The 23,504-nt window shown below is 41.3% G+C and overlaps 1 pseudogene; it reads left to right on the forward strand.

Annotated features, from left to right (window-relative positions):
- The window catches only part of LOC130209301 (protocadherin beta-15-like), an 18,184-nt pseudogene extending 4,917 nt beyond the window's left edge, over nt 1-13,267 (forward strand).
- Nucleotides 13,268-23,504: the final 10,237 nt, after the last annotated feature.

A 23,504-nucleotide genomic window follows, 5' to 3' on the forward strand; every position in this document is an offset into this window, starting at 1 on the left:
GGAAACACACTAAGTAACTTTGAATATATATGTTCATGAGGTTTAATTTCATTGGTTATCATTCATAAATATTTTTCTATTATATCTTCAATCTGAAACAATTAAAAGAGGGAAGTGTGTGGAGCACAATAATATTAGAAAACATTTAACAACATTCTACTTCATTTGATCTCACCATTAGTCTCCGGAGGGACCCTCCTCAAGTGAATTTCCTCTGTCAATGTTTTGACACGCCAACGATCTCTCTGAATACATTGGATGTTTTTTATGGCTACAGTTTAAAGAAGTTGTTTGTTATTCCCCAGTTATTGTGTGTTTTTATTTTTCGATGTTTTACTGCAAGAGTAAAAGCAGGTCTTGTATCAATGAATGTCGCCTATCAAATTTGTTAGCATATGTGTGGAGAATGTACAGAAATCCTGGCTGTATAGCTCCAGTCTTAACGTGGGAAAATAATCACTGGAGGAATAGAAAACATCGGGCATCACTTTGTTTCAGTGGAAATTCTCGCTTATAAAAAAGTAAACACTTTATTTGTCACATGTCATCTTTAGTACCTCTAATTGGTTGTTCTCTGCATCAAAACAGTGACAGGACTCAGGAGTAACCCCATATACGCTCTGCATATGACAATATATATATATATATATATATATATATATATAGACATATACATACATCATATAATTGAGAACATATCTAAAAGGTCCATATTTCAACATGTTAAACATCCGCCATTGTCTTGTTGTACCCCAACACATACTCATGGTGTCAGCCAGTGAACAAGAGGGCAGGGTAATTCTCTATGAGGGGCCGTGAGGGACATTATTCAGAATACCCTCTCACACACACTACTGAAATGCTCTCACACACACTACTGAAAAGCTCTCACACACACACACTACTGAAAAGCTCATCACACACACCTGTTAGTGAAAATGCTCTCACACACACTACTTGAAAATGTGCTCTCACACACACTACTGAAAACCATATCTTCACAGCAACACTCAGTGAAATGCCTCACACACACCACTGAAATGCTCCTCACACACACTACTGAAAACGTGCTCACATCACACTACTGAAATGCCTCGTCACACACTAAAGTGGAAATGCTCCACACACACTAACTGGAAATGCTCCTGCACACACACCAGTGAAATGCTCCACACACACTACTGAAAATGCTCTCACACACACTACTGAAATGCTCTCACACACACTCAGTGAAATGCTCAATACACACTAGTGAAAAACTATATGCCCGCCACACACAACTGAAAATCTCTCACACATACTAGTGAAAAGTTTCACACACACACATGATATGAAAAGCTCATACACACATATAAAAATTTCACTTGAAACGGAAGGCATTTCAACTTGAAACGAAGGTGGTGTTGCCAGGTCCGCCGGTTTTCCTGCTGCATTGGGGCAATCCTTTTGAAGTGTTGCCGGGTTGGAATTTTGTGTCCGCTGGTTATATATATATGTCTAGGATCCTAGAGGACTACCATCCGTGGTATGTGCTTTACACAATGCATGTTCACCTGATCCTCTTTGTTTTTTTCGCACGTCCAAACTTTATTTTTGAGGTAAGAGGCAACGTAAGACGATATTGTACAGGTTTTTTACTAGTGCTCTGCAATGCAGCTGAGTCATTGCAACGTGAGGAGTCCAACAACATTACGTCAGTCAGGAGAGGCTTTATAGAGAGCTTGAAGATCATGGCTACACGAATCTCTATCTGCATTTTGCTGTGTCCAGATATAACTTCATGATGATAGTGTGATGTGAGAATCACCAGATCATTGTATAGATAAGCTTTGCGAACTTTCTTCATGGCAACATGAGGCCAGACAGGGATCTCAGTGATGTGACCAACAATTTGATACCCCAATCTGATCTGGCCATCCAGGTCGGCCCCTGATACAGCATAGTCCGCTGAACAGATTGCCCACTGTGTATCCATTGGCAGCGACATGTGCAGAGAATTGCAAATGCGTGCTTTGGAATCAGTCGAAGAACCCCATACAGACACAGACAAACTCTGGGAGTTGAGCCATTAAGATATGCAATATTGTCAAATCAAGACCTGGACAGCGCTAGGACGACTATACTACAGAACACCCAAATGCAGGTGAAGTATAGGCTGCCTGGAAGCCTGAGATCACGTGGCTTAAGGGTTCAGTTGGCGATGGTCAGACAGAGCCCTCGATCGTGGCGGATCCCATTACGGTCATTTAGACGCCGGCCATGCCATACGTCATAGGGTCTATAGTGTTCAGGCCTCAACCAATTATGGTAAGTTGACTAGTAACTATTTTGTATTATCAATAAAGGTAATCAACAGTTTGCAAGCTTACCTATATATGTTTTTATTTAATGTACTTTTATATCTCCAACAGGCATTTTGACGGCAACCACAAGCTGATTAGATGGCGGATGGTCTTTCATGAATAGTTAGATGGCTTCAGTCGGACCATTATATACTTACGGTGCTTATCTAACAACAGAGCCTTAAGTGTCTTGTCATTATTTTTGGGAGGAGTACACAACTTTGGTTTGCCCTTACGGGTCAGATGTGATCATGGTATGGAAAATATACGTGTTGCTCCAGTTTATGTTGGAAAGAAGAGGACTGAACAGTCGTAGTGTTATTACAGGAGTTTCAGTACACAACCAAAGGATTGAGAGACTATGGGCAGAATTGAATAGAGTTGTATCTAGACACTTTATTAATATGTTTAACTTCATGGAGGAGCAGGGTATACTGGACTCATTGAATGAAGTACATCTATTCTGTCTGCATTATGTTTATTTCCAAGAATTGAAAGGGCAGTAACAGAATTTATCAACCAGTGGAATAACCACGGCCTGTCCACACAAGGGGAGGACCTCTTCAGCTGTGGCATACAGGGGTCATAAACAATGTAGGAATCCATCCAGTTATAAATGACATTTTTGATGACGATAACTACTATGGCATTGATGAAGAAGGGCCATTACCTGAACTTCAAACCAATAATGATGTTAGAATTCCAGACATTGATGTAACGATTAATGAGACCACAATGGACAGTATTCGACAAGTGAATCCACTTGAAAATGATGGAACCATGGAATAGATGTGTTTTCTTCTCTTCTGCATTTTCTTCTGAAAACATGCATGTTATGTAAGGTTTTGTTAAACATTGTTTACTTCACCTGTGCAGTTTTCTCAGTGAATTACAAGAGTTATGTTAAAGTTAACATTGTTTTATTACACAAAAAATGAACAAACATTTGTGAACGATTTTTTCAAAAAGACAGGCAGAGGGAGAAACAGACAGACACATAAGACACGGACGGATAAGAGACAGAGGGGAAATGACTCAATATACTTTAACTTTAACGAATTGTTTAAGGCAATATCTATGGAAGCCCGCTTCCGCCACTGTGATAAAAATTAAGATCCTGCAAGTCATTATGACTTCACTATCTCATAATTATTAGATGCTAAGTCATAATTATGAGATAGTATCTCATAATTATTAGATGCCAAGTCATAATTATGAGATAGTAAGTCGAAATTATGAGTGAAGTTATATTTTGAGATTATTCATAATTTCGATTCTACTATCTCACAATTATGAGATGCTGTCATAATTATGAGATCGTAAGCTTCCAAATTATGAGATAGTGAAGTCATAATTATGAGATACTATCTCACAATTATGACTGACAGGATCTTAATTTTGTTATCACAGTGGCGCGAAACGGGCTCACAAATATCAGTGTGAGGGGAAGAACAGTTCCATTTTATTCCTTTTTCAAAGACATATATGTTTATGCCCTGCCAAACCCATACGAAGTTTCCGATTGCAAAGTCGAACTTCTCCTTAAAGAGCCGATATGAAACATGTAGTGGCAACTTGAGACAGTTGACACGGTTGGCTACAGGGAACATTGGGGTCGAGGAGAAGCCGCCATCTTCCTTCTGGATGAACTGGATGGAAGGAGTTGGAGAGAAGCCAATCGGTGGTAGCACAGATGCTCCAGTTGCAAAGGCCAATATTTTTTGGAGTTTGATGGTCTTCTTCCTATAAGAACAGAAAACATTGTAAGTGGTAGTTGGTCCAATAAGCATGTATATGAAACAGCAACTCATTTGATACTAAATAAATTGTGAAATAAGAGTATTGTACTTGAAAAAACTGAATAACTCTTATAGCAATATATTTACAAAACACCTTTCATCTTTTAACAATCTCAAAGGTGCTACTTGATGACATTACAACCAAGAAAGTAAGTAAGTTTAAGCTATAATGTTTTTGTTACACAAGTATTTTTTTCTTCTTCACAAAACACACACAAAAAACAATAACACTAAAATATAAATAGACACATAGCTTTACTTATACACTAAACTGTCAATTACCCTCTGCATCCTGGAGATAGTCTCTCCAGAAGGTAACGACTATCTCCTCAGCAGCTCTCTTGTTGCTCCCTTCTGGAGACAGCCAAATGCTGAAAACATCATCCATCTGGTCAGCAGTCAGTGTGCTTGGCTCATGACAGAGCAGGGGACGAAAGCTGTCTGGATGCCTTTGGATTTTCTCCAGAACCCCAAGCGTTTTCAGTCCTTCACAGAATCTGTACAAATAACATGGAATTTTGAAGAATTTAATTAGGTTCCTAATTCACTTGTGCATTGTAAATTTACTTAGTTTTATATACAAATAATAGATTTAGTTGGTCTATGGGTAAAATTCTGATTGCTACTCTGATTAATCTGACTGCAAACAACCAACACCTCTGAATACCTTTTGAAATGGACCTTGAACCTGTGGATGATCTGAACATGACAATGTCATGTACCAGCAAACTCTGTCTCTTATAGAGCTTATAGGCCTCAGACATCCTGCATTGGCCAAGTAGTCAAGCAGAGGTGCCGTTGTCATCTCAAGGTCCTCAAGGGTTGTACTTTCAGATACCTAGCATCACAAGGAGCATCAGGATAGTTTGTTATGGAGGCTACTTATTAGTAAGAACCCAGACACTGGACGCCTGCATAATTAACAAGGGTGCCCTAACTTGTTTTCTTCCAGATAGCTACAATGTGATAAACAATAAGGAAAATACACTTTGCCGACAACCTATAGGAAGTGAGCATTCAGCAATGAGCAGACTGGGCTGGATTGGTATTCTCTCAAATGGAAAACGGCAAGAGAATATTATAATGTAACCTAATTTAATGTAAGATAACATTTAGACTACCAACTGACCTTTTTTACTTTTTCCAAAAGTTCATTGTCAGCTATGTCGCCTAGCACTGGCTTTGCTGAACCATCAACCAGAAGAGAAAATATTGTTGGCGAGAGGAAGTTTGCGGCGGACCACCATGTACTAAGCTTACAGCAATGGCTCTGCCAGCTGTGTAGTACCGTCCTCTCTTAGAGCTTCAAAACAACAGGATAAAAGGAAATGTCATATTGATAAATACATAAAGACTCCACTACCACATAAAATCATGGATTTCATTGTGCCATTGAATACATTGTAAATCAGTTCAAAAGCTGAAAGTTGTATAAAAAAAAAAAGATTACAAAAATTAAAATGGTCATTACTAGCACTGTCAAGAGCCAAGTTCTTGCTGTTTTTTCCCTCAAACATGGGTGACCTGGCCATGGTCTCCATCAGCAGCCTCAAGAATTCCTCCTTGGCCCTCCTAAATCAATCCCTTTCTCATTTCTCCCATGTCATCTGAGAATTTCACGCAGATCATCAAGTTGGGGTTATAGGACACCCTTTGAAATCCTCGCACGGCTCCCTCCCAGACAGCAGAGCGATTTATATTAAATTTGCACTGTTGCTTTGTGTTGATTTTGCTTGAGAGTTCCAGCAGTATCTCTGAACCGGGACCTTTCTACACTATAAAGACAACATCAAAAAACAAATGATCAGATATGACAAAATAATCTTAAAATAAATAGTTCATATCAACTATGTGATCACATCATCCTCAATAGTTGACACATTCTGTGTTTGTGCTACTCACATTTGACTCTCCATACTGGCAATTATAGCCTGGTTGAACTCCTCATCATCTGGAAGAGTCATCAGGAAGAGCAGCCATAAGTCTCAAATATGAAGAGTAGTCACCATCTTCACCACTTGTGCCAGGGTTGCCATCACTTGCAAGGCTGCTCCATCATCACCGCTTGTGCCAGGGTTGCCATCACTTCTGCAAGGCTGCCTCCATCATCACCGCCAGCCAGGTTGCCATCACTTCTTGCAAGGCTGCCCATCATCACCGCTTGTGCCAGGGTTGCCATCACTTGCAAGACAGCCCATCGTGCGCACTAGTGCCACTTCCTTGCATTGCTGCACGCCTAACAACACTTGGTGGCGTGTGTGATGCCATAGCCATGTTCATCACCACTGCCAGTGCCAGGGTTTCATCTCCATCCTGACTGCTAGTACAGGGGTCATCCTTACTTCTCATTGCTCTGTAGCAACCCCAGGTGCTAGGTCTGCCAGTGTGGATTTGTGAAACCATAAACTTCCAAACAGTCATCATCCTGGTCCTTAGCAGTTGCACAACTGCTTAATGTTGATCTGGTAGTGATGTTGGAACATTCATTTTCTTCATCTGAGTCAGTCTTAAACAGAAAAGAAAGACCAAAAATATATATCAAAAGCAAAAATCACAACTTTGAAATTAAATAACCATATTAGAAACAAGTTATCGCTTTGACCGATTAAAACAAGGAACCTTTGTTTGTGCTTTTCTCTGGTTTGATTGCGCTCAAACCTTTGCTTTAATTGTATATATTGTATACTGCTACAAGTAATAAACAGTTTACATTTCATTTTCGAAAGATACAATTCTATTCAGTGAAAAGTATTAAAAACAAATAAAAGAAAGAAAGCAAACTTACTAAAATGGTCCTTGATGGTCTCACATACAGGCTCTTTGGTTTTAAAAATCTTATGGATTAGCATTCCATTCAGCTCCTGGCCCTCCTGGAGTTTAGGGACACCAGCTTATTGCCACAAAGCCATTAGAAACTGGAGGCTACAAAGAAGATGGGATATTACAACAACAAAAAATGCTTTTAGGCTATGTCGTTTGTTGTACGATGGTGTGAGTCTGTGTGTCTCCTTGGTTTCTTGCTCCTACGAGGTATGTGACCGAGTCATGTACATTTATAACAAATGCTATTGTATTATGTTTGTAATAATCATGATTGCACTTTGTAAACCTGTGTTTGTTCTTTAAAGTGTTCTATAAATAAAGATTATTATAATATTATTTACAAAGTAAGAAAAAAAGTCTTACCTGACATCCTCTGAATGTGCACAATTAAAAACTATCTCTGATGCATTCCACAACAGTCTGGTGGTCCCAGGCCTTCTGAATTCAAAGGCACTGAGGATGTGCCCATGTTTGTGTAACCATAATTTTGGATTTTGTTTGCACACTATTCCCCATGATGGATTGGGAAGTAATATTACGTCCTTGTTGAAATGGTCATGCTGCTGTGATCTAGCTCTGAAATGAGAATGTAACTCTTAAGACGACATGAAAACAGCCACTGCACGTTAAGTCATGCTAACATAGATAAATACAAGACAGAGACCACAGTCGTAGAACAACATACAAACAATAGATATCTTAAACACGTCCAGTTTGACAAGAGCAAAATACTAACTGTCACCCCTTATCGACCCTCCTTTGGCTGTGAATTAACTAGGCTGCAACTAACGATTATTTTGATAATCGATTAATCGTTGATTATTTTATCGATTAATCGGATAAAAAAACTTAATTTTCAACCCTTTATTCAAAACAGGGTCCGTGACGGTCATGGAAAACCTGGAAAAGTCATGGAATTTTTAAATGGCTATTAGCAGGCCTAGAAAAGTAATTGAAAAATAAAATCCCAAAATATTTGGAAAAGTCATGCAAATTTGTTTTATTCAAATGTTAATTTACACGGTATAGATACGTATGCTTTGGAATTCTCATTGTTAGTTTAAATACTACATCTTCTCACTTTGTCACGTATAGACAGAGTTTTCACAAAATGTTTAATCATGGAAATTTGGTTTAGTCATGGAAAGGTCCTGGAGACCCACTGGTCAGCATGGTGATGAACCCTGTTCACTGGTCACCATGGTGATGAACCGTCACAAACAGACTGACAGTTTTCCTCTCCTGAGCAGTGGTCCCCATGTGGCCCCCTGAACAATATCAGAGACGCGTTCCGATTTATTATTTTTCTCACCTGGCCCGCTGCCCTTGAGATTGCAGTGAGACGCGGACAAAATGTGGAGTGGTGCTCTACGCAATAAAACATCTTTGATGGGACGTGTCGCGTCTCGGCCAATCAGCGTTCAGATGTCCACAGCGTTTGGGAAGAAGTTAGCTTGAATGTTAGTCCGCTACATCTGCTGCTGTCACGCTGTAACGGTGTAGCGATGCTAACAGCACCCGTGACGTTAAACACGATGTGATTTAGCATATTTTTAGTATCGATACTTCATTTAAAGAGCGCCCGATCAGAGCTCACGCGCTGCTCCGCTCCGTTAAATATTGTCTGCACGCGCAGCGCACACAGCGAGTAGCGTCGTGGCTTATCTCCGTTGCCTTTCTCCGTGGAATAAATAACCACGTTTTCTACGTTATACTCTTGTGGAAATGCCACACACGTCGTGACATGTAGCGCCCTGGTGTCTGGGTTCATAACATCACCCGTAGGCGCACTTAGCCCGTGAATGTCTCCGACTACGTGAATGACTTCGCATCCAGCGCCACGTGAGCAGCAGCAGCCAATTAGATTCATCAACAGAGGAGCAGCTGAGCGCTGATTGGCTCTCACAACGCAGCGTTACGTCTCTCCTCCGCTTCTTGTTTCCCTGCGCCGCTTGCGCTCAACTCAACTTTGTTTATACTCCGTGACTTATTGAGCGCCGTAATAATCGCGACACAACGAATCGATCATGAAATTGCTGCCAACTATTTTAATTATCGATTTTTATCGTTTCGTTGTTGCAGCCCTAGAACTAACCCTCCAGCTGCCTTTAACATTATATATTTCCTCTCGTTTTCCCGCGAACATTTTGGTATTTGCTTGGCGAAATTGCTAGCCAATGTTCATCGTACATTTCATACACGTATACGCCATTCCTGGTTTCAGTTTAACCTAATTCCCACATTTACTCCTTCGAGTTTAATATCGTTCGTTCATTCATTTATTTATTCATACAGTAGGCTAGGCTAGTGTCGTAGGGGTGAACTAGCCAGCTAGCAAACCACACACGAGGGTAATATGAAAGATAATTTCAAACTGCGACTAGGTGTAATTACCTCTTGCGCCGAAGTGCTGCTGCGCTTGATAGCGGGGTGCAGGTGCACAGTTGCTCCTGACTGTACCTGCAGCAGACAATGGCACGCCGCTGCGCTGCCGGGACGGAAAGAGAGCTGCTAGGTGGCTGTCTACTGTATCCACACCTGGAGCTGCTGCAACGACCGGCTGCTGCCGAACAGTTGAGGCATTAGACAGTGTTCTGATTGTCTCCGCTGAGGCCAATATGTTGTTTAGCAACGCCGTTGCTTCTGCAAAATTGCTTGAGGGCTGTTGAGCACATGGTTGATCTGCCATCCTTGATCACCTTCCGTTTCAACTGAAACACCTTCCCAGGGTTGCCAGGTCTGTGTGACAAAACCAGCCCAATGGCCAATAAAACCAGCCCAATATCAGAACTCAAAATATGCTCAAAGCCAAACCATATACACTGCTTTTAAAGTCCAACAGCATTATCATTACCAAATGTATTGTAATATCTACAAAGTAACACCAAATGTTTAGTATGCCAGCATTAAAAGCAGTTTATGGTAGGATTTGGGTATAAATAAATTATTTCATTTAAAATATGGATTTTTATTGAAAGATATTCATGTAATCTGCATGCAAAATAGGTCTACCCGAACCAGCGGACACAAAATTCAACCCGCTGCAACATTTCAAAAGTTGCCCAACACGCGGGAAAACCGCGACCTGGCAACACTGCACCTTCCGCTTCAAGTGAAATGCCTTCCGCTTCAAGTGAAATGCCTTCCGTTTCAAGTGAAATGCCTTCCGCTTCAAGTGCAATTTTTATATGTGTGTATGAGAGCTTTTCATATCATCTGTGTGTGTGAGAGCTTTTCACTAGTATGTGTGAGAGATTTTCAGTTGTGTGTGTGAGCATATAGTTTTCACTAGTGTGTGTGAGAGCATTTCACTAGTGTGTGTGAGAGCATTTCAGTAGTGTGTGTGTGAGAGCATTTCACTAGTGTGTGTGAGAGCATTTCACTAGTGTGTGTGAGAGCATTTCAGTAGTGTGTGTGAGAGCATTTCAGTAGTGTGTGTGAGAGCATTTCAGTAGTGTGTGTGAGAGCATTTCACTAGTGTGTGTGAGAGCATTTCAGTAGTGTGTGTGAGAGCATTTCACTAGTGTGTGTGAGCGTATAGTTTTTCAGTAGTGTGTGTGAGAGCATTTCAGTAGTGTGTGTGAGAGCATTTCACTAGTGTGTGTGAGAGCTTTTCAGTAGTGTGTGTGTGTGAGAGCTTTTCAGTAGTGTGTGTGAGAGCATTTCAGTAGTGTGTGTGAGAGGGTATTCTGAATAATGTCCCTCACGGCCCCTCATAATTCTCCACCCTTTTGTCTCATCGAACATAAAACCGGATTTTGGTAATACTGCAGTTGACGGTATCGCTTCGTGATACTACACTGGGAATTTTTCTTATATTGGAGAAAGTCACGGCTACATTTTTTAAATATCTGGATCTACTTTGTGGCAGTACAGGTCCTTCTTGAGGTGACAATGGGGTGGAGCAGATTTGCGCTTCTTTCAGGCCTTGCTTTAATATTTATTTCCCTCCACCCTGTCTATGGAGACCTGAGCTACTCTTTAACGGAGGAGATGAAACGTGGATCTATTATTGGAAATATCGCTAAGGATCTGGGACTTGATGTGGGGAGACTGTCTGCTCGCAAGGCCCGTATCGATACTGAAGATAACAGTGTTAAATACTGCGGTATAAATCTCAACACCGGAGACTTGATTGTACAAGAAAGGATCGACAGAGAAGGGCTTTGTGCGAAAAAGGCATCATGTGTCCTGAAACAGGAACTCGTTTTGGAAAACCCTCTAGAACTGCAAAATCAGACAGTATCCGCTCAAGATATCAACGACAATTCACCTCAATTCAAAGAGGAGTCACCAAAATCGAAATTCAAGAATCTGCGGACAAGGGTGAGCGTTTTCTTCTCGGAGAAGCACATGACGGAGACATTGGAGAAAATGGTGTTCAGAGCTACTCACTTCAGCAGAATGACCATTTTAAATTAAATGTCAACACGAAATCTGGCGGAAGGAAATATGGCGAATTGGTCCGAGCAAAGAATTAGACAGAGAGGACAAAGGAGATAATGTTATTGCTCACCGCATTTGATGGAGGCTCTCCTCAGAGATCAGGTACAGTTGTCATACACGTCACTGTACTGATGCTAATGATAACGTACCAGCGTTTAGCCAGGCCGTTTATAAAGCCAGTCTGCCTGAAAACTCTCCTCTGATATATTGGTGATCACAGTAAGTGCTGATGATGAAGACTAAGAACAAATAGCGTAAATTACTTTACGGATTTGACCATGTTTCAGATGAAAATAGTAACGCAGTTTTCTTTAAACTCAAATTCTGGAGAGGTTAGAGTAGCTGGAAAGCGATTGATTACGAGAAAGTATCATCCTACCATAAATGCAGATCAGTGCGAAAGATGGTCTGGGATTAGTTTCTTACGCAACGTTAATCATTGAGATAACTGATGAAAATGACAACGCTCCTGTTATATATCTGAAATCACTGACTAGCCCGATACCTGGAGAACGCAAGTCACCTGGTACAGAGGTGGGCATCAATAACGTGCAGGATAGAGACTCTGAGGTTAACAGGACAGGTCCGCTGTCCATTCAGCAACACGTCCCTTTTAAGTTGGTTCCTTCTATTAAAAACTATTATTCTCTGGTGACCACAGGACAACTGGACCGTGAACTAGAGTCTGATTACAACATACAATCACTGCCACTGACGAGGGCTCTCCACCTCTGTCCTCCTCTAAAACTGTCCAGCTGTCTGTAGCAGACATCAACGACAACCCACCTGTGTTTGAGGAACAGTCCTACAGCGCTTATGTATTCTGAAAATAACAAACCTGGCTCCACGTTATGTTCTGTTACTGCCTCGAGACCCCGACTGGAGACAAAACAGTGGTACCGTGGTTTATTCTCTGTTACCTGTGTAGAACGGCGCCTGGTGTCCTCCTATCTCTCCGTTAACGGAGACAATCGGGGGTATTGACATACGCTGTGAGGTCATTTGATTATGAACAGTTAGCCCAGGAGTTTTAAAAGTGCACGTGATGGCCAGAGACAACGTGGTTCTCCTCCGCTCAGCAGCAACGTGACCGTCAGTGTGTCTGTATCGGATGGAAGTCGACAACTCTCCTCAGATACTGTACCCGCCTCCGGAGGGCAACCCTTCATGACCGAGCTGGTCCCCAAAGCTGCAGGAATGGAGGCTCTGGTGTCCAAAGTGATCGCGGTGGACGCGACCGGGCAGAACGCCTGGCTGTCCCATCATATAGTCAAATCCACTGATCCGGGTCTTTTCACTATCGGTCTCCACAGCGGAGAGATCCGGACCCAGCGGGACATTTCTGAGTCTGACAGCATGAAACAGAACCTCATGGTGTGTCGGTGATGATCACGGATCAGCCAGCCCTCTCTCTGCCACCTGCTCCATGTATTTACTTATTTCTGATAACTTGGCTGAGGTGCCATGAACTGGAAGGATATTTCTTTGTGACGGTAGAAGAACCCAACCCTGACCTCTTATCTGATCATCAGCGCTGTGTCCGTGGTCCACCTTTTCTGACCTTCATCATCATCATCCTGGGTGTGAGGTTCTGTCGCAGGAGTAAGCCCAGACTGTTGTTTGATGGAGCAGTTGCCATCCCAGCGCCGTATCTCCTCCCTAATTACGCGCAGACGTTGACAGCACAGGAACTTTACGCAGCGCCTACGGTATTATGACGCGTACCTGACAACAGGTTCTCGAACCAGTGACTTTAAGTTCGTGAGTTCTTACAATGACAACACACTGCCTGCTGACCAGACCCTGAGGAAAAGTCCATCAGACTTCGCTGACCCATTTGATTTTACTGTGAGGTAGGGGTTTTTTAAAATTGTCATTCTCGTTTGACTTGTTCATTGTGTCCTTTTAAATGGTGTTTGTCCGGTGCAGTGTGGTTTTTCCTCTACAGTTGTTTTGTGATTGCTGAATAAGTTTTTTTCCCCTTTTCCTCTGTTTTTTTACCAGAAATGTATTAAGCATTTGCCTTTTGTCCTTCAAACCCGGACTCCTCACTTGGCACGTCATGGACATAATCTATTTATTTGATATCTTATGGTGTGAATTCCATTCAGGTCTTGTGGACATCATCTATTTATATTATATCTTGTTTACCTATGGTGTGAATTCTTTTCACGTCTTGTGTCAGAAAGATACACTTTAAATTTCGTTCCTTATTTAATTTGTATTGGTTTTATAAATTTAGCGTTTTTTAATGAAGTCAATAGGAGTAATTCTATGGGTAGAATATTACGTTTCAGTGTGATGCTCAAGGGATTTTCCCCTTTTTCTTGAATTCCCGTATATGTTCTCTTAACATATTCAGGCACTTTGACTGAATTAAAACGGGACAAATTTCATTTTTAAAGTCCTTGTAAATACTACTTTGAAAAATTTAGATCAGTTGTACACCCCAAACAAAGGGAAATTACAATGAGTTTGATTTAACACACACTTTGTGAGTTTCTTAAAATATTAACTCGCTACATTTATCAGTCAGATAATTTATAATAAATATATATATATATATTATATATATATTATATAATTTTTAATTGATTCAAAAACTTCTGAGACCAACAATATGCTGGGATCCGTTGGACATATTTTGAATTAAATAATTTTATTTTTCATCTTCAGCTTCAACAGTGAACCCGCTTTTTGATGCATCCCATCCTTTTTATTTTTAATATCATGATGTTGGGCTTTTTTAAACACCCGCTTTAACTTTTATCAAATATTTTTTATTATAGTTCCCCTTTTCTGGGCAAATTAAAATGCAAAAAAAAAAAGTTATTACTTCACCAAAAACTTTCCAAAACACCTTGTAAACTAGAATGTGTCTAGCCTATATCCGATTCATTGTTTTAACATTTTTTTTGCATGTTGGGTAAATTTTGCTATGGTAAAGAAGATTTTTACCTTTCAGTTTGGGTTGATCCCAAAATCTAATCAAAGGGGGTTTAAAATCATACCTTTCATGCGATTGGTTTAAAAATGTTTTTTTTATTGAATAACGTTCAAATAAATAAATGTCTAAATAAATAAAAACTAATTATTTCAATGCGGGTTGGGGAAAAAATGTGGTGGGGCCCCCATGTTGATACAACTTTTAAAAATATTCAAGACTTTTCGCTTCTTATGAAGGAAGAGCCTAAAAACAAAATTTTTAGTTCACGATATAAAAAAAAGGAAAAAACCTATCAATATTCATTGGGGGTCATGCTTTTTGTACCCAGGAGATTTTTATAGTGTTTGATTTAGATTATAAAACTCTTTAAAAAAATTAAACTAATATTATTTTCCGGGTTTTTTTCTTTTTAATTTCTGTTCATACCACAGAAAAAGGGGAAAATCTTATTGATCTGATTGGCTGGGTTTTCATTATGGGTGGGGCTGTCGGGAAAAATTAAATTTTTTTTTAAAAAACACTAGAAAAAAGGGTTTTTTAAAAAGCGAACAAAAAGGAAAAAAATGGTTTTCTCTTTGGGGTCGTCATGTGTGCGTTTTGGTATATTTTTTTCAATTCGTTTATCTTTTGAAAAGGGTTTTCCCTTCACCACTGTCCTTGCTGAATTGCCCTCTTTTTCGGGGTGAAATGATTTTGGACTGTTATAGTCCCAAAATTTGTCAGAGTAAGATATTGGGCATAATGAAATCATATTCAACAAAAAATTTAAGATAACACGTGAGTCTGTTCTTTTCTATATAAACACATCCCCCCACTGGGAGTAGATCTCAGTTGTATTTTCCAAAATTTTTTTGTGGGCATAGTGACGGAGTTTTGGATTATTGACCTTTTTGGGTTTATTAATCATTTCGAGAAGCTCTCCCTTTTTTCATCAAGATAGACAAAATATTTCGCCCTTTTTTTTCCTTCATTTTTGCCCCGTTTAACCCGAGTTATTTTTTTGAAGAGATGAAAACCCTTTTTTGGAAATATAAAGACTGGTCTGATCTGAGGACTTTTTCTTCAGGGTCGTGTTGATTTTGAACGTAAAAGTGATATTAATTCACGGAGATTTGATCACATGGAGGACCAGAAAGTCTTTTGAAAAACTTCTTGTGTGGGAGATCTGGTTTAGAAAATCCCCTGGAGCTTTGTAAGTCTTCATATTAAAAATGTCGACAACTAAAATTTAAAAATTTTTATTGAAATGGAAATAAGTCCGCTGAAAAGGGGAAAACGTTTTTCTTCGAGGGGGCCACGCAGATATTGGTCAAAAAGCTGTTCAAAGTAAACCGCAAAGAACAATAACTTTATTTCCTGTTGGCAACAAGGTTGAACTCGTACTAGAACAACGATCGAAAAAAAAATACATTAATTTCTTCCAGCTTTCGATGGAGGCTCTCCTCAGAGATCGGTACTGTCGTTCGTCACTGTCCTGGATGCTAATGATAACGCCCAGTGTTTAGCCAGGCCGTTTATAAACACGTCTGGAAAACCCCCTGCAGGTACCATTGATTAATGTTGTAATGGGAGATGAAGGAGTAAATGGACGTTACATTTGGTCACGTTTCTGATGGGGTGTAAATGTATTTTCTTTTATTCTAAAACTGGAGAAATTAAAGTAACTGGCGTGATTGACTTTGAAGAAAATTCTTTTTAAATGGGGTGAAAGCTAAAGATGGTTTAGGACTCCCCTCGCCGTTTTAATAGAGTTACTGATTTAAAAAACGCTCCTGTTATATATCTGAAATCACTGACTAGCCCGATACCAGTGTCACCTGGTACAGAGGTGGGCCCTCAACCGGATAGAGACTCTGAGGCTAACAGACAGGTCCGCTGCCCTTTAGCAACACGTCCCTTTAAGTTGGTTCCTTCTTTTAAAAATATTATTCTCTGGTGACCACAGGACAACTGGACCGTGAACTAGAGTCTGATTACAACATTACAATCACTGCCACTGACGAGGGCCCCCACCTCTGTCCTCCTCTAAAAATGTCCAGCTGTCTGTAAAACATCAAACAACCCACCTGTGTTTGAGGAACAGTCCTAACGCTTATGTGACTGAAAATAACAAACCTGGCTCCACTTTGTTCCGTTACCTCGAGACCCGACTGGAGACAAAACGGTCCCTGGATTCTCTGTTACCTGGGGGGGTGACGGGGCCCGGTGTCCTCCCATCTCTCTGTTAACGGAGACACGGGGTGATGCGCTGTGGGGCGTTTGATTATAAAATTCAGGAGTTTTAAAGTGCGTGATGGCCAGAGACAAGGTTCTCCTCCGCTAAAAAGGCCCCATGTGTTCGTATCGGATGTGAATGACAACCCCCTCAGATACTGTACCCGCCCGGAAAATCCTTCATGACCGAGCTGGTCCCCAAAGCTGCACAGGCTCTCTGGTGTCCAAAGTGATCGCGGTGGACGCGGACTCCCGGGGAGAACGCCTGGCTGTCCTATCATATAGTCAAATCCACTGATCCGGGTCTTTTCACTATCGGTCTCCACAGCGGAAGATCAGGACCCAGCGGGACATTTCTGAGTCTGACAGCATGAAACAGAACCTCATTTGTCGGTGAAGGATAACGGACAGCCCCCTCTCTGCCACCTGCTCCATGTATTTACTTATTTCTGATAACTTGGCTGAGGTGCCAGAACTGAAGGATATTTCTTATGACGGGAAAAACTCCAAACTGACCTCTTATCTGATCATCCCCTGGTGTCCGTGTCCACCTTTTTCTGACCTTCATCATCATCATCCTGGGTGTGAGGTTCTGTCCGGAGAAAGCCCAGACTGTTGTTTGATGGGGCAGTTGCCATCCCCAGCGTATCTCCTCCTAATTCCCGACGTTGGGGGCAGGAACTTTCAGCGCCTACAATTACGCGTATCACAACAGGTTCTCGAACCAGTGACTTTAAGTTCGTGAGTTCTTACAATGACAACACACTGCCTGCTGACCAGACCCTGAGGAAAAGTCCATCAGACTTGCTGATCGTTTGGGGACATGATTCTCAGGTAGGAACACTGTCCCTCTCTTTTGGTTTTTTTCCCTTTTTCAGTTTCTAACACATTATGTTGGTTCACTGCCTTTTTTGAATTTTTTTGGAGAATTCAGTTCAAATCAAAAGTTATGGTGCTGCTATTTTAATGTGTTTTTATATCTTTTATCCTACCTCCTGTGGGTGTTTTGCATTTTAATTATTTTGCAGTTGGGTCTCTTTGTTTGGTAATGATCTTTTTTTTTTTCAAAAATTTTTTTGTCAGACTATTTAAGTTAAAAAAAAAAAAAAAGGATTCAACAAGCATTTGTGATTTGGGCTTTTTTCATATTGTAAAAAAAACTTTGACTATTTATTGAAACATCGTTTTCCATCTTTCCTCATCCCCCCTTTTTTTTGGTTTTCCCTTTTAACTCTTTTTTCAAAGATAAAATGTGATCAGATTTTTTCTTTTCTGATTTATCTTTTAATCAAGCGGGTGTCTTTTCATTTTTTGGGCTTTTTTTGTTGCCCCGAGCAACCCTTTTTTTTATGCATTGAGGCAACATCTTGTTTTTCTTTTTTTTGATTAAACAAATTTTTATGCTGTATTTTCTTTATTCTGACATTCTTCACTTTGTAAATAAAGTTAAACCTCTGGTCTTCAATAAAAAAAAATAATTCATGTGTATATGTTTTATCCCCAATCAGTAAAGTTTTTTGTATTTGATTGTTTTCAATAGTTTTAAAAACCCAAGTTATCTCCATTGTTCACAATCTAACGTTCAGTGACAGTGAAACAAGTATGGTAACGTTTTAATATACAGAAAATAAATAATTCTTCAGGGGTGACTGTTTTCCATTCAAACTGCTGGACCATTTTCCGTTTGATACTATTGTCTTTTATTTATTTGTATTTATTTTTTTATTTTTTAAAAAACTTATATCATTTGATATTTGTAAAAATGTTCAGTCTTTGTACAATAGATAATAACTTAAACAAATATTATACCTCAAAAATTTGCTTTGGGGTGCCATTTAAAAAAAAGATGGGAAAAATAATTAGCCTCCCTTTTGAAACCCTTTTTATTACTCTAATGCCAACATCTCTTGAACATATTATGTTTCATGACTCCATGACAGACTGACTCTCTCTCTCTCTCTTGAGAGCTTACCTCGAATTTAACCGCAGAAATAAATCTACAACGCTATAGGGACATGAACGATGGAATATGTGTGTGTGTTTTTTCTACTCATGTTACATTTTAATAGATATATAGAAATGAGTGAGGAACAATTCAGAACCAATCAGTGGTCAGACATTGTTTTTCATTGTTGAATGTTTTTTTTATGTATATGTCCTTGCACAATTAAAAATGATTTTTTAAAATGATATCACAAAACCCATTTGTAAAAAAAATTCCCAAAACTTCCGTGTGACACTGTTTTTGGGACCTTATTTCATTTTTTATACATGAAACATAAAGTTTGGGATCATGTATTTTAGAATATATTGCTTTTTTCCGTTATACTCACGGTGTCACTATAGACCAGCTTCAAGTGTTCAGGCGCTTTTACCACCCTTATTTGGATGGAATTGTGTTCTTTTTCAACAGACGAAAAGCTGGGCACATCGATCGAATAGCGGTCTTTAAATGTGATTCATCTTCCTTTTTTCTGTCAGGATGATGACTAGGAAACGCGTTGTTCAAAGCTATGGGTTTGTCTTTTTTTTTTGTGGGGCAGTTCACAGGGGACCTGAGCTATTCTGTCAGGAGGAAATCGCGGATCTGTTATTGGAAATATCCCCAAGGGTCTCGGCCTGGTGGGGACTGTTTCCCCCTGTTGACAAAAACCTTTGATTAACCTTAAAAGGGGTTTAATTGTTCGGAAAAAATCGACCGAGGGGCATTGTGGAGAAAACCGGTTCTTAAAATATTAGAAAACCCTGGGTTACGGGTTTTCCTGCAGGTGCAGGACATAGAAAAACCCCTTTTTAGGATATTATTAAATTTTAAATCAGAGTCAGCTGAAAAGGGCTGTTCTATGCAGCCCCATCCCATTAAAAAACTGTTTACATTTTTAAAAAAATCCCCATTTTCTTTTCGTAGTGAAAAATGCTGGTAGTAATTATTTAGTTGGTTTTGATAAAGAGTTGGGTCGGACACAAAAGTTTTTCTCACAGCTGTGGAGGTTCTCCTCAGAGATCGGGACTGTTTATACCATTGTACTGATGCTAATGATAACGCCCAGTTTTTTTGGCCCTTTATAAAACCACGTTCCCGCTCCCTTTAAGTTTCACTGTGGCGTCAGATGCAACAATTGGAGAGGGTTTCTTATGAATTGGCTGATAAATAAAAAAAAGTTTTCAATGGGAAAAATGGAGAAATGTGGGTATTGATTATGAAGAGGGTCGACAAAAAATTTTTGAGAAAGATGGTTTGGACTATCTTCAGTGGCAAAAGTGATTATTTATCACTTTTAAATGCCCCATGAAAAAACCAGCCCGATACCGAGCGTGTCACCTGGTACAGAGGTGGGCATCATCAACGTGCAGGATAGAGACTCTGAGGCTAACAGACAGGTCCGCTGCTCCATTCAGCAACACGTCCCTTTTTAATTGGTTCCTTCTATTAAAAATATTATTCTCTGGTGACCACAGGACAACTGGACCGTGAACTAGAGTCTGATTACAACATTACAAATCCCCTGACGAGGGCTCTCCACCTCTGTCCTCCTCTAAAACTGTCCAGCTGTCTGTAGCAGACATCAAGACAACCCACCTGTGTTTGAGGAACAGTCCTACAGCGCTTATGTGACTGAAAATAACAAACCTGGCTCCACTTTTTGTTCCGTTACCGCTCGAGACCCGACTGGAGACAAAACGGTACCGTGGTTTATTCTCTGTTACCTGGGGGGGGAACGGCGCCCGGTGTCCTCCTATCTCTCTGCGGAGACACGGGGTGATGCCTGTGGGGCGTTTGATTATGAACAGTTCAGGAGTTTTAAAGTCGTGATGGCCAGAGACAACGGTTCTCCTCCGCTCAGCAGCAACGTGACCGTCAGTGTGTTCATCGGATGTGAATGACAACTCTCCTCAGAAAATATATATATCCTGATGGCGCCCGGGGTCCTTGTTTAGGGTGTTTTTTTGTCAAATACTGCTGCGGGGTTCCCAGGTTTTTACCAGAAAAGCTCTTTAACATCGAACAACTCCAGGTTTAACGAACTTCTGGTTACTGGACATTTTTAAATTCTCATCCGTGACGGCAGAAAAGCTCACGCTTTGCGGACGGGACCGTCCGCTGCCCCCCTCCCCCACTGTCAACAAACTGGGGGGGAAATCCAGCTGTTGGGAAGACTTCTCCTCCTCCTTTTTTGCTTCACAATCCTGGCTTTGTCTGCAGACTCTGCGTCCCGCTGCTGGCCCAGCTTTGGCGGAGGGGCAGTCTAAAAAAGGAGAATCTGCTTTTTCCTCACCGGCTGGTGCCCACTGATTCTCCCCTGTTGGGACCTGGAATCTTTATCATTCCCGCAAACCCCCTTCTCCCCGAGTTTTCATTCTTGGCATTTACATGCCCCCGCCTGACTTATCAACAGATACTGTGGGGGGCCTTGACTCTTTGTTTTTTATCATTTTAACAAAAGGGAAACCCCCCAGAACTCCTTATAGACAGTTAATTAAATTACCAAAAAAGGCATTTGGACCACTGCTAAAAACAATCCCCTATCCCCCCCTGAGCTGCCCAAATCTGACCAATGGTTTCTGATTCCCTTACAGGCAGACAAAACTCTGCAAACCTGTTGAGAAGTTCAAATACCCGTGATCTGAGGATTTGGGGGCTTGGACTGTACTGACATGTTTTAATGCCCAAAAGCCTTTAGTCAATTAACTTTTCAGCCTTTAAACTGTTTCCCTATATGATTATAACAACGACAAATGGTTTGGGGGCTAAAATAAGACTGCAGAAGGACCAGGCATTCATAAAGGACCTGTAAAAGGTCCAAATACATTTAGCAAGGAGATGCTCATGTACTCTGGGAAATGCAACAGAGTCTCCAAAAGACCCTTTTTGTCTAAAAGATTTAAAAACCAAATCAATAAACAATGTCTCCGGGGAGCTAAATAGTTCTTTCGTTTAAAAAAAAATGGGCAGTCCTGAGACAAACAGCCCCAAAAACCCCGAACAGAAAACAGGGGCTACACCTCTGGACATCCTCAATCACGGCCCTTTACCTGGGGAAAGCCGTCAAAGGCTTTTAAAAAAAGAACAAAGCGGCGGACTATCTTCACTGAAGCACTGTGCTGACCAGCTGTCTCCGTGTTACATCTTCAACACCTCTGAGACATGCCACGTTATGCTTAGGCCTACATCGTAAAAACCCAAGATCACAGGACTCAATGACTACAGGCCGTGTGACCTCTGTGGTCGAAGTCCTTGAATGGTCCTGTCACACTAAGACCATCACCGATCTGGATGCAGTTGCTAAGAACAGGTCTGCAGCGATGATCAACATATTCACTCATCCTAGCATCTGGACTGAGGAATGCAGGATCCTGTTTGTGGACTTCAGCTCTGCCTTCATCATCGTCTGCTGCAGGACAAGCTCTCAGCTGCACGTGGACTCACCTGCAGGTGGATCTCAGACTTCCTGACCGACAGGAAGCATGAGGCAAAGTCTCAGGCTGACCACCACAGGTTCAGGCTGTGTTCTCTCCTCTGCTGTTCTCCTGTACACCAACTGCACCTCAGTCACCAGTGTCAAGCTCCTAAAGTTGGATGACACCATCATTGGACTTTCTGGTGACAGACCGCCTACAGGTAGACTGACCACCTGGTGACCTGGTGCAGCCAGAACCTGGAGCTCAACGCTCTGAAGACAGTGGAGATGGTTGTGGATTTCAGGAGAATCAGCAGTCTCATCCTGTGTGACTTGGCTGTAGTCCTACCGCTTTGGCTATCATCTCAGGACCTCAAGTGGAGCTGAACATGGCTCCATCTGAAGACAGAGATGTTCTTCCTGAGGCAGCTGAAATTCAACCTGCCAGGAAGATGATGGTACAGTTCTACGGATCGTTGAGTCCATCATCTGCTCCTCCATCAGTCTGGCACCTGCAGACAGAAAGACAAGCGCGGCTGAGGCATCATGCTGGAGAGGTTATCGGCTGCAATCTGCCTTCTCAGGTCCTGTTCACTTCAGGTCACTGAGCGGGCCAGAAAGATTGTCGTGATCACCTGGACATCTGTTGAGGTCCTCTGGGAGGCTGTCCATCATGATAGTCCCCACAACAAAACTTTTCCGTCGGCTCATGAATGGAAGGACTGACTTCACAGGACTACCACCTCTTCTTCACTTCTCTCCTCCCTCTTCCTCCTCCTCCTCCCTCCTCCTTCTTCTTCCTCCTCCACATCCTTTAACATGCCTTTAACTAAAACACACCACTTGAAGCACACACCCAAACACTCTCACATTATTTATTTGTCTTTCCGTCGCGTTGATTGTTGTTTTTGTTTGTCATGTCCAAATCATTGCACCTTCACAAAAAAAAATTCCTCGTTTGTTTGTGAAAACATTCTTTGGCAATAAACCTGTTTCTGATTCTGATTCTGATTCTGATACTGTACCCCGCCCGGGTATAACTCGCCTTCATGACCGAGCCGGGTCCCCAAAGCTGCACCGCAGGCTCTCTGGTGTCCAGTGATCGCGGTGGGCCTTCGGACTCCGGGCAGAGCATCTGGCTGTCCTATCCATATAGTCAAATCCACTGATCCGGGTCTTTTCACTATCGGTCTCCACAGCGGAGAATCAGGACCAACAGAGACATTTCGATCTGACAGCATGAAACAGGGCTTACTCGTGGTGTAATTGAAGGACGCGGACAACCCTCTCTCTGCCACCTGCTCCATGTATTTGCCATTTCTGATAACGGCTGAGAGTGCAGAACTGAGATATTTCACTTATAGCGAGAAAGACTCAAACTGACCTCTTATCTGATCCCTTCGGCATGGTGGCCGTGTCCCACCCCTTTTCCTGACCTTCATCATCATCATCCTGGGTGTGGGGTTCTGTCCATGAGTGGCCCAGACTGTTTTGTTTGATGGGTGGTTGCCATCCCCAGCGTATCTCCTCCTAA

Source organism: Pseudoliparis swirei, chromosome 19 (assembly GCF_029220125.1).
Source record: "Pseudoliparis swirei isolate HS2019 ecotype Mariana Trench chromosome 19, NWPU_hadal_v1, whole genome shotgun sequence".
In the NCBI taxonomy this organism is placed as follows: Eukaryota; Metazoa; Chordata; class Actinopteri; order Perciformes; family Liparidae; genus Pseudoliparis; species Pseudoliparis swirei.